We start from the raw sequence: 17,503 nt of genomic DNA, 5'->3' as shown, positions 1-17,503 counted from the left end.
ACTGCTGCAGCTCATCTAATTGCATGTCTAGTCTGAATGATGGGGCACTTAATTCTTACACATTCCACACAATTGCTTTCCACTAACACAGGCCTTGGGAGAGAGACAGAGAGAGAGAGTGCGAGCGAACGTGAGCATATGGTGAGATATGCAGGTATAAATAGGTTTTCCCAGCTATGGTCAAGGAGATTAAGCAGCAGCTTTAATGGACAGTGTTTCCGTCCTGAGAAATGCAAAACCGTTACACAGGTGAGGCGTTCCTGGCGCCTCAACCTAAAGTGGGACGACCCCGGGAACATCATCTCCAACTTCAGCTGGGAGGAGTGTAACGAGTCCAAGCTAATATATTCACCAGCCAAGATTAATTCAACCAAAGCACTTAATTACTCTAATTGATCTTTATTAGCACCAATTAGAGTAGGACACTGGGGGGAAAACAAGGTCCTGATTCCTGTAGGCAGGAGAGGTGAGAAACAAGTTAAAAGGACAGACTTGATAGCTGGGTTTAACCTGGTCCACAACTGGGGACTCATTTATAAAGACGTGCATTGAATGATCCTAAATGTGAACGTGCAACAATATCCAAAATGTTGCAACGAATGATTTATAAATGGCCATTTGCACAAAAAAAATCCTAAATGCATCCCACTTTTATAAATAGCAGTTTATCTTAAATTCAAATGCACTGTGAACTAGCGTATCAACTCCACAGATATAAGTGCAAAAAATATGTACGCATGATCTTCAGTTGGCACACACATCATTTTCCCTTCCCTATTGTGGACTAACTTAAATCTCCCAGGAAAACAGAAACAGGACTCATACAACACAATACTGGTCTGCCTTCAACCTGAATATTATCTGGTCCACTAGCATATATTAGTGTTTTTTTATTATTATTAACTAACCTGGCGGCATCTGGGTGGGTTTTAAATGACTTTACGGGCAACCAACATCCCTTTCTCCCTGAATAAGCATATTATTATCCCTCACACGGTCTCTCTCTCTTTTTGTCTGCATAAAAAAAAAGGCTTATGGAAAATAATAAATTATCCGTGGCTGCATTAACAGGGATGTAAATCGTTCGGCAATTATGTTTTAATAGCCTTTTAAGAGAATGAGTAATTGGGGGTGACATTACTGGGGTTGATTACACTAACCCATCTCATTCACTCTCTGTCAGGCCGCTGGTCAGCGTGTGTGTGCATGACGCTGTGCTGTTGTTGTGTGTAACCTCTTATTCACAGTCAGTCTCAGCCATGTGGGAGCCGATCTGGAAGTGTTTGAGAGCAGGAGCTGGTCTCTGATCAGTAAGAATGCATTTATACTCGGCCACCGTGATTTTACATATTTTGTTGATCCTGGAACAACATTCCTGTCCGAAAATCTAGTCCTAACCCTACCCCTACCCGTAAACCTTACCATACCCATAACTTATCCCTAAAATCAGAGGGAAATGATGGTGAATAACGCTGATGTAAAAACACCTAACCGTGTGAGCCTAAACTTGACAAACTGTAAACTTGTCCCTCAAATCTGATGGTTGATTGTAATGTTGTTCAAGGATCAACAAGGATGTTGATCCAGGAACATGTTGTACTTGGTGAAATCACATTCTCCATTTAGACTCTCACACCCTTGAAAATCTCCACTGGAGCCCTGACTGATGAGAAGAAACATGCTCGCTGCAGGGGAGAGAGAATAAGAGAGAGAACGCAATGATGAAAGGAGGTTAGAGGAGTATGAAGGGTAGTTCATTTACTTTACATTACTCTTTCACTTTTTAGTTTGTGCTTAAAGTGAATGTGCTGGAGTCATGGGTAACACTTTACAATAAGGTTCATTAGTTAACTACCTTAGTTAACATGAACTAAGAATGAACAATACTTCTAAAGTATTTATTAATCTTAGTTAATATTAGTTTCAACATTTACTAATACATCATTAAAATCAAAGGTTGTATTTGTTAACATTAGTTAACCCACTGTGAACTAACATGAACAATGAACAGTGTTAGTAAATACATTAAGTCAAGTCAAGTCAAGTCAAGTCAAGTCAAGTCAAGTCAAGTCAAGTATATTTGTATAGCGCTTTTCAAAATACAGATTGTATCAAAGCAGCTTCACAGTATTAAATTAAAATAATACAACAAGGTTTGTTTCTAGTGGAATTTATTGATTGATAAAATCAAATTAAATATCCCCAGAATTTCCCCAACTGGGCAAGCCAAAGGCAACAGTGGCAAGGAACCGAAAAACTCCATCAAGTGACCTAATGGTGTCCTAAAACTCCATCAGGTGACCCAATGGAGAAAAAAAAACCTTGGGAGAACCCAGGCTCAGTCGGGGGCCAGTTCTCCTCTGGCATTTATGAACTAGAGGCCGGATTGTAGTTTGAACTGTAAGATTAAAAATATTATATGAATGCCTGGCTGAAGAGATGCGACTTTAATCTAGTTTTAAACTGGGAGAGCGAGTCTGAGCAACGAACAGTATCAGGAAGACTATTCCAGAGTTTTGGGGCTAAATGTGAAAATGCTCTCCCTCCTTTGGTGGTTCTGGATATCCTAGGTATGACCAAAAGCCTTGAATTTAGTGATCTTAAAGAGCGCGATGGATTATAGGGCGATAGAAGATCCGTTAAATAGACTGGAGCTAAGCCGTTTAGGGCTTTATAAGTCAGTAGCAATACCTTGTAATTAATACGGAACTTTATAGGTAACCAATGCAGTGATGATAAAATCGGTGTTATATGATCATATTTTCTTGATCTAGTAAGAACTCTAGCGGCGGCATTTTGGACTAACTGTAGCTTGTTTATTGAGGATGCAGGACAACCAGCTAATAAAGCATTACAGTAATCTAGTCTCGAGGTCATGAATGCATGAACTAACTTTTCTGCATCAGAAACTGATAGCATATTACGTAGCTTAGCAATGTTTCTAAGGTGGAAAAAGGCTGTTTTTGTAACATACGAAATATGATTTTCGAAAGACAGGTTGCAATCGAGTATAACACCCAGGTCTTTTACTGTAGAGGATAAAGTAACAGGACATCCTACGATGTTAAAGTTGTATTCTGAAAGGTTTTGTGGGCGTTTTTTTTAACCGATAAGTAATACCTCTGTCTTGTCTGGATTTAATAAAAGAAAATGACGCGTCATCCAATCTTTTATATCTTTAACACACTCTGTCAATTTGGATAAATTAGCGTTTTCATCTGGCCGTGATGAAATATATATTTGAGTGTCATCAGCATAACAATGGAAACTAATTCCATGTTTCCTTATAATATTTCCAAGTGACATCATATATACTGAGAATAACAGAGGGCCTAACACAGATCCCTGCGGCACTCCATAGTTTACTGGAGTTATGATCGATTTTTCTTCATTTAAATTAACTGATGTTAACTAATGAACCTTATTGTAAAGTGTTACCGAGTCATGGAATAGTGTTTGCACATGTGCTCTGAACACACTAAGGTTCAAATCTTGTATGTGGCTTCTCTCCTCATTTCTTATTCTGTCTCTGAAAAAAAAAAAAAGGCAAAAAGACAACATAAAATAAACATGCTACACTGAAACCACAAATTGGACACCCTTGTGAACCACTGGGCAAAGCTCCACCCATGTGCAGTGACATTATGAATGAAAGTTTGTAGCTGATAGTGACACTGATGGAAACAAAATGCAATCGAACAAATGTGATTCCAATGTAAACACATTTATGCCACTTACAGTAATCAAGTCTGTTTTGTGAAAAATATTCTGCTTCGGATATAGCTTTCTTGTAGATGGATCTTTATAGGCAAATTTCATTGGTGCTGTCCATACATTTATACATAGTCCACAAATAAAATGACAATTGCAATTGTTATCACAATTGCAGGTACTTTATAAAAGTAGGGTGGTAATCTAATCCTGAATATGCTGAACTAATGTTCTTTACAGGGTAAGTTCACCCAAAAATGAAAATTCTGTCATTAATTACTCACCCTCGTGTTGTTCCAAACCCTTAAGCACTTTGTTCATCTTCAGAACACAAATTAAGATATTTTTGATGAAATCCGAGAGCTTTCTGACCCCCCTATAGACAGCAACGTCATAACCACTTTCAAGGCCCAGAAAGGAAGTAAATAGTCCTGAATGGTCCATGTGACTACAGTGGGTAAACCTTAATGTTATGAAGCGACGAGAATACTTTTTGTGCGCAAACAAAAAAACGACTATATTCAACAATTTCTTATCTTCCGTGTGAGTCTCTGGCGCTGTTCATGTGAGTTATGATGTTGCTGTCTATAGGGGGGTCAGAAAGCCGAAAAGGGGGGGGCAAAACTATTTTAATTTGTGTTCTGAAGATGAACCAAGGTCTTGCGTGTTTGGAACTACGTGAGGGTGAGTAATTAATGACAGGAATTTCATTTTTGGGTGAACTAACCCTTTAAGGGTCGACGAATCATAATTTGAGCAAAATACATTATCATTCAGTCACACTGGCTAATTGTGTTGCCTGTTCTTTCATTTACATAGTACTTTTCTGAAAAAGCCTTTATTTGTTGTTTTAGTAGTTTTAAGTGACTGATCCTACATCAGAATTAAGGCAAATACCGTAATTTCACATTTTGCCATAACTGAAGATGACCAGAGGTTTTCAGACTTTTGAATCCCAAAAGATGTTTCCCTGAGGGACCCTCTTGCTAGAATTTAAAGACAGCTATATATTTTCATGTATAAAGACCCATTTATACTGTGTGAAAAATATTGATACTATAAACATGTTCATCTGCAAAATAAAATAACTGGCTTTAAACTGTTGCTGTATTGAAGACACAACTAATTATTAAAATATTATCTGGAAAATATTGACTTTGTATTACCTGTATCTTTTTTCTACCCACACTATGTGCCTGGATCAATATCTTATCTTTGTTGATCTTGGAACAATATTCTAATCAATCAATCAGATTCGAGGTACAAATGTACAGTTTATGTCAAGTTTAGGCCCACAACCAGGGTTTGGTGCTTCTACATCAGTGTTATTCACCATCATTTCTGTCTGATTTTAGGCATAACTTATGGGTAGGGTTAGGTTTAGGTTTAGGGGTAGGAATATGGTTAGGACAAAATTTTCAGACAGGAATTTTGTTCTGGGATCAACAAAATATGTAACTCTGCAATATTAGATGTAGACTACAAACCTGAAGAGAAACAGTTGGTATTCAGAATTACAGCTTCAAAGCGTTGATTTTACAGTTAACTTTGACAAGCCCTAAAAAATAAATATTTTAAAATATTTTTTATTTCAAATTGTCAACGGACCCCCTAGAACCCTCTTGCGGACCCCAGTTTGAAAAATCCTTTTATGATTCATCTGTGACAAATGAGTTTGGCTAAATTGTGCTCAGATTAAGAAATTGTTAAAACTGATATTAAATTGAATCAAAACCAGCCATTTTTATCTGTGTTGACGCGTTACTGCGTTTTGCAAAGGAAATTAATTCTAGACTGAGGTGAAAAATCCCTTTCTGGGTATTGTTTTTATTTACTAGATGATCCTTAACATGCCATCATTTTATGTCCAATTATTTACATTAAACAGAAGCAGCCACTAATGGCATTTAATTCATGTATAATCAGCATTTGTCTAATGTAATGTGATATATTTAAGCACCTGCCCATAATGTTCTTTATACATGGAAAGCGAGTCAGCTGATTGTCCTTCACTGCCGTAACACAGGGTTACCCTGCTTGCTCTTTCTATGTTGTATTGGTTTAGCTCTTTGCTTCTCCTAGAGCTGCTGTGCTCCAAGAATGCAGCGTTTTACTGGATCAAAAATTTACGAGCAATTAAAAGGCAGGCGACGTGGGGCATCCATCAGCAGTGCGTGCCGCTGCCAGGCAAGGTGAAGGGGTGACAGTAAAGCACACGCTATATACTTTTATATCTGTTTTCTCTCTAAAGAGGGAAGGTTATGGCAAAAAATGATACTTTATGGGCCGCAGTTTGGCTGTGATATAGACGTCGTTCCCAATACTGCTTCAGCAGCTGAGAGCGAGCGTGTCAAGAAAATACAACACCTGTTTGAAGTGTTGCGTATTGACTTGTTTGTATTATAACGGGAAGCACCTATAGATCAAGAGAACATCAGGGTGAATGTCTGAAATACTTCACATGAAATATCTGATGCAATAGCAGGGTAAAGAAATGGTGCAAAATACAAAGTGGTATAATTAATACAGCCCGGACCCAGATGATCCATAACAACACTTAACCAATGCCTCAAAACAATAACACACACACACATCTAATAAGATAATGCATTGCAACTATTTAACTCAAACACATTTAAAATGTACATTATCTATCTCTCTCGCTCTCAAGCTCTCGTTCTTTCTGGATGCTTTAGGGAAGCGTGGACTCATTTGCTTTCTTAATTACGTTGTAATGTACGTTTAATTTGCAAACGGTGGCAATTAATTTTTTTGATACAGAACAAAATGCTGTAAATATAAACATTTTAATAGTCCTTCATAAATCGTGCATCATTTTTCAAAAGAGTCATTGGCATTTAACTTCTTATCTGCCTTTTTTTTCTTAGTCTAAATATTCCACCTCACTGCTCTCACATCTTCCTTGATATTCATTTTTTTCTTTTAAAGAAAGAACAGGCTGCTTTGATCTTTTCTTTTCTCCAATTTCTGCACACTTCTGACACAATAATTGCCGTGGTTTCACCTATTCTATCAAAAGAGATTAAATGAAATTAAGCTTGTTTGTACGTGCTGTTCTTTTCACCGCTGTACATTCTTTGTAACTGGGCTTTGTGTGCACTTCTTTGTTTTTCATCAGCTGAAGAAGTGACTGCACCGTATTTTGGTATCTTTCTCCGGCCGATCTGAATGTGCAATACATCAGGGTTATTTGTCTGAGGAGTTATGGGAGGCAATGTCTGCTAAAAAACAAATGACAAAACAAATATTACAAAAATAAAACAGCCTGTTGTAATAAAACAGCCTGTTGTAAAACACTTATTGTTCTTAAAAACATATTCTAAATCTGAGTGATGTAATGATCATAATAAATAAATTCAGGCAAAAAGTCAAGTGAGAGGAGACAATGTCTCCACGCCACGTTTATTGGCTGATCACCATGTCAATATGATAATTCCTATGAATCATAATAATAATTTTCATTATAAGTCCTTTCCTTTCTAAAACAGAAGTCCGATTACAGAATGAATGAATCTTATAAACTGGTTCTTTTTACTGAATCAAAAACACACAGTGCAACCAGTGTAGTCTGATTCCTAAACAAATGAATCCAATGGATTGATTCTTTTTAGTGAATCAAAATAACACAGTGCAAACAATGTACTGTAATTCGACTTCCAAATTAAGTGTAAGATTCCTGACTTATTTAAATAAGTCAATGCTTTTCAGTGAATCAAGCACAAACAGCTTAACTAACAGAGAGGTTTAAATCAGTGTATTTACTGATTTGTTGTTCAAATGACAACATATAGCGAAGGTAATAAAAAGTACTAAAATAATTTATAATGGAAATGTTACGTAATCGGAAACATTAGGAGGAATCAAAGCCAGAGCCATTACTTTTTGTTTTACGATTCCCATCCTAAATATGAATTCTCATTAAACAAAAGCAACTTTTTTCAAGTCCACCACACATGGAAATGAGGATCTGTGGAAATGAAATGTTGTGGATGAGTGTGTGTGTGTGCGAGACAGATCAGAAAAGAACTATGACATTGACAAAACCCTAAGCCCTTCATGAATGAAACAGATTCTCTCTCCCTCACTCGCTCTCTTTTTCTCATGTTCCTGGCAGGGACAATTCACTGACATCACAGCAGGCCTAGCAACAGCCAATAAATTATGAGTGACAAGTATTTGGACCAATAAAAAGGCTGCCATATTTCCTGGGCAGTAAATCTGGTTCCAGATTGCAGCGGCGTGTGTCGGCTGACGTGTTTATAGTCGCAGGGAGATGGGAGCTAGGGGTTCGCCCCTCCACATCAACGCCTTTAGAACACACTCTCCTCTGAGGTCACAAACACACACGTACACACAAGGGATGCTGGGATATGCGGCCATTCTTTTTTTCTTTTTTAACAAATTGTCACGCCTCACAGTTTCCGTGCCCCTCCTTGCAGCTGAGCCATCTGTCCTTCAGCCAGGCAACAGCCCAAATGTATAAACACGGCTAACCCACTAGCATATTTTTTGTCAAGCTATTTTAAGTTCCCCCTTAATCTTATCACCCAGATTGCTATCAGCTGAGTGCAAAATTAGCTCTTTATCGCTTCTCGACCAATCAAAGACCACTTATCCTTAACTACTACAATAAAATTAGCCAAACAGAATCCAATATTTCACAACCTTGCGATACAGGTATTTGATAATTTGGCAGAAAATGACCCATCGCGCACTTTTACACCACTTTAATTGAGCTAGCAATTTCCATCCATCCCAAACGGGCCTGATAAAACATCTTATATCCTACCGCTAGACTGTGAGTATCCATGACATTATCACCTCCATATAATTAGCGCAATCTGCATGGGAAAGCAATGTGATCGAGGTATTAGCAGGCCTCCGCTACATCAGACAACATCGATACATTTCAGGAAAGGCGCTGTTTGTTCGGAATCATCCTAATCTGATTAATCTATTATTTCAGCCCCACACTGTGATTACCAGGGATTCTATTATATGATTCTGCATGAAGAAAAAGAAAAAAAGAGGTTGGGAGGGAGGGAGAGAAAATCATTCACTGTGAGCTGGAGGAAAATCCATAGCGTCAAAAACCCGGCGTCTTGACAGCGTGACATTGTAAAAACACTGTAAAAGTGTTTATGTGATGCCTTGAGGAATGTGTGCTTAAAACGCCCTTCATTTTGATTTCTTTGAGAACCACGTCACGTGAGTGCTCCGGCTATTCTCTAACTATAGTAAATCAAAGTGAGCAAATGTGCTTGGATGGGCTCACATGCCCTTGTAATGTCAACTGTTACAAAAAAAGAAGGACAAAAGAAAACTATATTCAATTTTGAAATAAATACCACCTTCGTGTCAAAATATAGAGTTGGGTTCAAAAGCCAGAACATATTGGGATTTAAAATCCAATTTAAGTTTTAGGCTTTTGATGAATCTAAAACATTGCTAGGTCACTAAACAAATGTAAGAAATTTTATGACATTGGTCAAGTGATTTTTTTGTACAGATGGTCAGATGTTCTTCCACTTTTGGAACATTTATGCTAAATAGAAATATTTTATCTAACGGTCTCAACCTTTAGGACTAATTTGTATCATTAATATAGAACACCTAATGGGGTGCAAGATGAATAAATAAGGATCTGGTAAACCAATCTAAGTCAAGTCAAGTCAAGTCAAGTCAAGATTAGATTATTCCAACCATATATATATATATATATATATATATATATATATATATATATATATAAAGCAAATTACCAGGTTACTGTTTTAAACCATGTACAGGATACTACGTTGTGCCCTCATGCAATGCATTAATCCAATTTTACTACAGGTCTGCAAGTCACTTTGACCACAAGATGTCTGTTAAAAAGACTAACTGTACATGTCAATGTATCTTTACCAAAGCCTGCTGAGATTTCAATACCACCTGCTGTATAGGAGTTCTAATCATTCAATATTCTGTTGAGTGTACTATAGATGCATTGTGCCATGGCGTACCTGTCATGGATGTGGTACGCTGCTCCTTTTATTGGGCCAGGGTCAGGCACGAGCAAAATTAAACGTCTCTCCATGTCAGTCAATAGCCATGGAACAAAGAAAGAAACAGGAGAGTGAGAGAACGACAGGGCTGACTGTTGCTCAAAGCCTGGCAGCCTAATTCTATTTTAATAACCTAGTCATTTGTACCTTTCATACATATACTTACAAAGTTTTACACTCGAGTCGGCCTACAGAGAGCAAGATACTTTATACGGACTTGTGTGTAGAGGTAACGTGCTATTTTCTCTCTTTCTTTCTTTCTTGACATTCACTTCATTTAAAACATGCTTTTGCAGTCCAATCAGGCTTAAATAATAGCTCTGAAAACCGCCAATTTAGCCAAGAATATTCACGACATTACAAAGCCTGATGGAATGAATGAAGCAGCTTCCCTCCACAGAGTAGAGAGGGAATGTGGCAGACCCGAGGTCGTGTCAAGCAATATATTGATGGAATCCAATTAAGACCTTTAAACTGCAGAGAGAGCTTGAAAGATATTGGATAAGTTTTGTATAACAAAAGAACTAAGGCTAGTCAAGGAGAGGTTTCTCTGTATATTTATATATATATAACAATAAAAAAAATGGGCTTTTGCTTTATTCACTCATTATTTCTTGAATAGTCTTTCGACAAAAGTGGACCACCTATTTTCTATATCGTAATCCCTTCTGGTACGAACTGCAGACTAAAATGCTGTTAAGAACAGCCAAAGTAAGTAGGAATGAGGGCTGGCGATACAAGTTTTTTAGGTTGTGACCTTGGGGATAGTTTTTGTCTGTTTCATTATAGAACTGCCATTATCAAGGGCTGTTACTGAGAATCCAACCTGAGTGGCTGCTTGTACTGCTCTGAACGACACAATTCACAAACAGTAGACTGTGTGACCCTGAAGAGAAAGCCTTGCTATATGGGCTAGAACACAATAGAGAGCAGTCGTAAAGGTTTCTGAACCGTGCAAAATAGATCCATAACCACAGCTAGACACACAACCATAAGATTAGCAAAGCATATTAGGAACCAGGTAGTTCTCTAAAAGCAAAACAAAAGAAGCCGGAATTGCTTTCGATATTAGTGTGAAACATACAGAAATAAGACAACACAGACAATTATTTCAAGGCGTGGAAGAGGGGAATGGGTGCTGTACTTTTGAACCGTGTGCTATATTAGATACCGAATCCGTTCGTGAACATGCTCCTCTCACGCTCCCATTAGAACCGGATACCTCCCCCACCCCAAAGCAAAATCAGAGAAAGCCCCTTCGGTCCTGGCTGGTTTGCATAAAGCAAACAAAATTAAATTTGCTTTGCTAAATCAAAGCTTGTATGGTATTCCAAGCCACTCTCACTGGGACAAATTACTTCAAACGGCCTCCTTTGTATCATAACGGGGGGAGGGGGGGGTAGAAGAAGAGAAAATCAGCCCAATCAGCACGTCTCTGCAACTCTCAACACAGGAATTAATTATTGAATCCGGGCGTGAGTTTGGCTGTCTCCTAGCAGAAGCAGCGACACAGATCTATTTATTTACAAAAAGCATTATTCGCTCTTGAAAATGCACTGTTGCCAACTATACTGTTCTTTTTCAATCTGTTTTTCTTCTAAATGGAAAACAAGAAATGGTTCTCAGGAAGAAGTTCTACACACCGTTCACACCTGGTAATGGTGTACACAATCTTTTGAGCTTCAACACCGCACACTCACCTGTCAATCAAACACTGCACTTAAACTAGGGTTTACGGTTTGCAGAATAAATGAGGCTTTACGTAAATAACCATCCGAAAGAAATAACTAGGGATGGATGATATACAGACCCTTTCCAAAAAATTAGAATATCATGGAAAAGTTTATTTATTTCCATAATTCCATTCAAAACAGCTGCGTTGAGTGGACACGACAGCGCAGTGGACCAACACCAGCCGATGACCAACACAGACTGTGGAAACTTCACACTGGACTTCAAGCATCTTGGATTGTGTGCCTCTCCATTCTTCCTCCAGACTCTGGGACCTTGGTTTCCAAATGAGATGCAAAATTTGCTCTCATCAGAAAAGAGGACTTTGGTCCACTGTGCTTTATTAAATCCAGAGTCAACGCAGCCGTCTACCAGGACATTTTCAGAGCACTTCATGCTTCCTTCATTTTCCAGCAGGATTTGCACCTGCCCACACTGCCAAAGGAACCAAAACCTGGTTCAATGACCATGGTATCACTGTGTAATTACTGTGTGATTTCATGTAATATTCTAATTTTTTTAAATCCTGTTTTCGTGGGTTTTATGAGCTGGAAGCCCAAATTCTGTACAAATAAACAATTAAATACTTGAAATCGTTTAAGTTGTGGGCCCTGAATCTATAATCTATGGAAGTTTAACGTTTTGAATGGAATTATGGAAATAAATTCCATGATATTCAAATTTTTTGGAAAGGGTCTGTATATATATAGATATCATATTGGTTATGGCCAATATTAGAGATCTCTTTGTTTATCGTTATCGATCAACATTGGATATTTAATTATTATTTTCACATCTAGATCATTATCAAAACTGAAAATTCTGCCATCATTTACGCTGATGTTGTTCCAAAGAAATCATTTTGCTTTTGTCCATACAATGGAAGTCAATTGTTACCAACATTCTTCTTTTGTGTTCAGTAGAAGTCATACAGGTTTGAAACAACATGAGAGTAAGTAAATACAGTGTGACAGAATTAACATTTTTGGGTGAATCTCTTTAATACCAAGTGGAAACAGGGATGTAAAGAGATTCTAACCGGTTGTCATATGCTAACATGACATGGCCTTACAGCTAATGGCAGATAGCCCTGATCTGACCCTGATCTGGCCTGAGCGAGCGTCAGAAAACCTATTTTTTTCCAAATCAACTGTTTACAAATCCCCGGTTAATAGGATCACCCCTCATTGACTTCAGCACTCAGATATGGCTGATGGAATCTATTAGCTGCATGACAGTCAGCTCGCTGGACAGATCAATATCCCGAGGCTCTTACAGCTCCGCTGTGTGCAGTTTCTCCTCATCAGCTCTGGTTTGAACCTCAAGGTTTCCTCTCTGTGTCCGGGTACCTTTTATGACATGAAAGTGTTAATGACTATCTCCAGTACAGTATGTAGCATAAGCATAACCATCTCTCCCTCTCTTTTCCTTCTTTAACCCCCCCAACCCCCACCCCCACCCCCACCTCCTCCTTGTGCGTGCATACGTGTCTGTAGATGGTGTTACTGTGTTTCCAATTAAGCTGAACTGTGGGCAGATCAATGAGGCTCGAGTGAGTGTGTGCGAGTGCGCGTGTAAAATGAGCAGCTCTGGGCCCTGCGAGCATGCAGAGAACTAATTTATTGAAGCGGGGTTGCGATACAACCAGAGAAGGTGGGGCTGGTGTGAGATGGTGATGGTGAGTGGGGGGCATTGCACTCCATTATATTATAGTACATTTAAAGAAATAGAAATCACACTTGCCTATTTCACCATTTAAATTAGCAGCCTTCCACAATCTTAACACTTCGTCAAATATTCCAGGTCACTGCTATTCCTGCACACGCACAACGCAATATTAATATGACTTTTGGTGTAAAATGGGTTGAGGTACCAGAACAAGAAAAGAAAGGAGGAAGTCACACTCTTCTTCTCCTTTATCTGGAAAAGGAATCTAATCTCACTAGATACAACTCTAATTTGTTTGACTTTTCTGTACAGAAAAGTCTGAACAGTTCAAGAGAAAGGAAGAGAGAGAATTAATTAGTCATTAATTTTCAAGTTGTACACATGAACCACACAGCTAGCAGCAAATATTCACATAAACCACCCAAAATTTTTTACTTCTAGACCTATGTTAAAAAAATTATATGTTAGAATGAACGAGGCTGGTCTTTCCAATAAAGTGGGAAATAATGCACCTAAAATCATCTTAACTTACTGTACATGGTGCCAAAATAAGCTAAAATTCTCCAGTATCATCCTTCATCTTTCGGGGAAAAACAATCTTGTAAAATGTATATTAACATATCAAACCTTTACTATACCATATGTCATGTATATTCATGGACAGGAGTATATTTCTATACAATAATCAAAATGTATTACTATCATTTATTTTGTGTAAAATTAAATTGGGGCATATACATATATATTTATATATATTGTGTTTATATATAGTAAGATTTTTATTTCTTATGCTCACCAGAGCTGCATTTATTTGATGGAAAAAGTAAAAACAGTAATATTAATATTGTGAAATATTATTACAAATGTATTTTCTATTTTAATATATTTTAAAATGTAATTTATTCCTCTGATGGCAAAGCTGAATTTTCAGCATCAATACTTCAGTCTGCAGTGTCACATGATCCTTCAGAAATCATTCTAATATGCTGATTTGGTGCTCAAGTAACATTTCTTATCATCAATGTTGAAAGCAGTTTGAAAACTACTTAATATTTTTGATCGGAACCATGATATGGATTCTTTGATGAATAGAATGTTAGAAAAGAACAGCATTAATTTGAAAGAAAATTACTGCCATTACTGTCACTTTTGGTTAATTTAATATGTTGCTATTTGAAAATGTAACTTTAAATTGGTTGGGAATTTACTGTAAAACAAAAAAAGTAATGTTTTAAAAGCACCAGAGAGAGAGCATTGGCTTCCTTATTGATGTCTCTGCATATTAAGCTTGGATAAATGAAAAAACATTTTAACATCGCAAAAATGACACATTTCACCTTTAATAATAGGAGTAACACGGAACAAGTGACTTGTTCTTTATAATTATTAGGGAACAGATTGAATAATTAGGGCCTTGTTTCATGTTCATAAATTTGCATGACCATCATCTTGATCAGACAGGATACTTTATCCATCTTCATTGGACACAGTATTTGCATGGCCAGACTGACTTACACACGCACACACTTTCTCTCTCTCCCTCTGTCTCTCTGTAACACGCTCTCATTAACTACACAAATCAGCGTGCCACGGATGGTGAATGTTTAAAGGAAATCAGGGCCATGTAGCTATTGGACTGGGCTAATTGATAAAGTCATTAGCGAAGCTTGTGTTGATAGCACATCTAAATCACCTCAAACAGAACAGACACCTGCAGCTATGGGTTATTCTGTGAGATGGCACAACAATGAGAAACTACTGCAGCAATATTAGGGAGAAATATCAGTAATTCAGCAAAAATGATGATAAAACGATGATTCCGCCATGTCTGAAGCGCTATTGACTTTTTTCGTCAGTGTGGAGACATTGTGTTTGTGCAGAAAGAACAACAATGGGTGAAGAACACACTTAACCTGTTTCATTTAAAAAAAATTACAAATACCACCTCCTCAGAAATCAAAAAAGAGGCAAATTGTGAATGCATAAAAGAAACGGCTTCAGATATCACTGAGAATGAGAAGCAGAGGATTCTGACACGACATATCCAAACACACACACAAAAAAAAATCACAAGCAGGTCTCGTTTTTGTGTGTGTCTGAGGGATTGGCTGTGCTGGATGTAGTGTTAAAAGCGATTAGGGAGGCGGAGCGTGGCACGTGCGTAGCATCTACAATGAGATTCTAGCATGATTAGTCAAATCCCTAAAGAGTGGCCTTACTCTCTAAGGCTCCACTGACAGAATGATTACATCCCAGAGAAAAGACTGAGAGAGAGAGAGAAAGAGAGAGAGAGAGAGAGAGAGAGAGAGAGAGAGAGAGAGAGAGAGAGAGAGAGAGAGAGAAACACAACATCACTTTATAGTAATAGAAAAAAGCAGGAGAATAAAAGACAATGAGATGATAGGAGCAGCCGGAGTGGCACAAACAAGCACAAACAGGTTGGTTACAGACTCGCCATGCTAAAATGTCACTCCATCTATCATAACGAAGTATTCATAATCTTCACACATCCAGATTCATGTTATACACAGAGTGGCAGGGAAATGCTATATTAAAATTGAATCCTCAAACCAGCAGCTTTGATTATCAGCCTTGAGCTGTAACCACTACACCACACCAATTAAACCTGATGAATCTAGCACTTTATCGCACACAAGTAACAAATATGTTCTTAAAATTAAACATATACCATTTTTGTATATTATTTTCCTTAAATGTTCAATTTCAGACAGACAGACAGACAGACAGACAGACAGACAGATAGATAGATAGATAGATAGATAGATAGATAGATAGATAGATAGATAGATAGATAGATAGATAGATAGACAGACGGATACATGGATAGATGGACAGATAGATAGAAAGATAGAAAAGGCAGACAGACAGAATTAGTCTATAATAGTAATATGAATAAATATATTGTTAATAATATTAATAGTATGAATAAATATTAAGAATATTAACTATAAAGTAATAAATAACTATAAATAAAATAACTTAATAACAAAAAATAATATTAGTGGCTTTATTAATATTAGTAAAAATACCAAATAAAGTGCTAAATGAAGAGAAAAACATTCCTGGTGTTGATAAAGGGGTACTGTCAGTGATGGGGCTTTGGTGGTAAAGGAAAGGAAAAAGGTAAGAAACTCTCTGTTAGAGCTAAAATCTTTACGAAATACAAGTCTACAACAGAGAGATCAGAATCAGATGATGGAGGTGAAAGAGAGATGGGAACAGGTGAATGAATGTAAGGCTGTGATAAACAGTGCTGTGGCAGTGTGGAGGATGAGAAAGAGAGAAAAGGGAATGTGAGAAAGAGAAAATCTCTGACTTCTGTCCAAATAACAGAACCTCATGCTGACAAGTTCGGCCCAGAGCCATCAACATCACAGAGGAAGTGGAACTCCGCTTGGACACACATGCCGAAAATCCTGTGGCACAAAAACATAAATACAAGATTGATTTACACACATACTTAGAATGAACTAAAGCGGAACTGATTAAACAGCTAATCAATTAAAATCAATAGAGGAACATATTCTGCACATTTCACAAACACTGAAAAAGCACCACTGGATGAGCACATTACAGTGTGTGATGTGCACAATAATCGAGTCATCGTACATACGAGTGGGACGAGAACATAAACACAATGTCTTATCATATTGCCCACACAAGCCTATGGACAGGCAAATAAACTAAATATTATTCTAATTTAATTCGTTCATTAGCATGTTCCACAGGTGTCGCCTCTAGCATGTAAATGAGGGAAACTGTGAGAGCAAATCAGATTATTAACAATTCTAATTCCCTCTCTCAAGTGGAGAGGATCTCTCAGCCGACTGCTGGAGAGGCCAAACTCACTGTGTGCTCGTGTCCACAGCTGTCAATAAAATAAAAAAAAATCACTTGAGCGACCATGCAAAGCTTTTAGTTTCCTGCAGAAAACGAGACATGAACAGCTGTTGCACTGTACTGAGGTCAGTGTTTTAGCTCTCATAAGCAAGAAGCAGGTCTACTCAAGTTTGGAAAGCTACTAATTTAAGGGGCCTAAAATTTTAGAGTAATTTTTTGTATGCTTTATATTTGCTTTTTACACTATGTGAGCAACAAGGCTATTCTTATTCTGTGCACAGGGTATACAATAAAATATATGGCTACAATTTAAGGATCTTAGCATTTAAGATTAATACAAGACTTTACCTGATAGAACCTGATAATATCTAATGCATATGTTTTACATTTTATTTAGGCTTTCTTGAATTACATTTTTTTCTTCTGTAGAATACAAAAAAGACATTTTGAAAGTCACTGGGGAT

At 37.5% G+C, this 17,503-nt stretch overlaps 1 long non-coding RNA gene across 1 annotated transcript in view; it reads right to left on the bottom strand.

The window, feature by feature from the left end:
• The window catches only part of LOC311275803, a 43,719-nt gene extending 30,830 nt beyond the window's left edge, over positions 1-12,889 (bottom strand). The window contains exon 1 of the long non-coding RNA XR_014624985.1: positions 9,738-12,889. This is a non-coding gene — a long non-coding RNA (uncharacterized lncRNA). The remainder of the gene's footprint in view (positions 1-9,737) is intronic.
• Positions 12,890-17,503: the final 4,614 nt, after the last annotated feature.

Source organism: Rutilus rutilus, assembly GCF_951802725.1.
Source record: "Rutilus rutilus genome assembly, chromosome: 17".
NCBI lineage: Eukaryota > Metazoa > Chordata > Actinopteri > Cypriniformes > Leuciscidae > Rutilus > Rutilus rutilus.
This window is presented reverse-complemented; position numbering and strand designations above follow the sequence as displayed.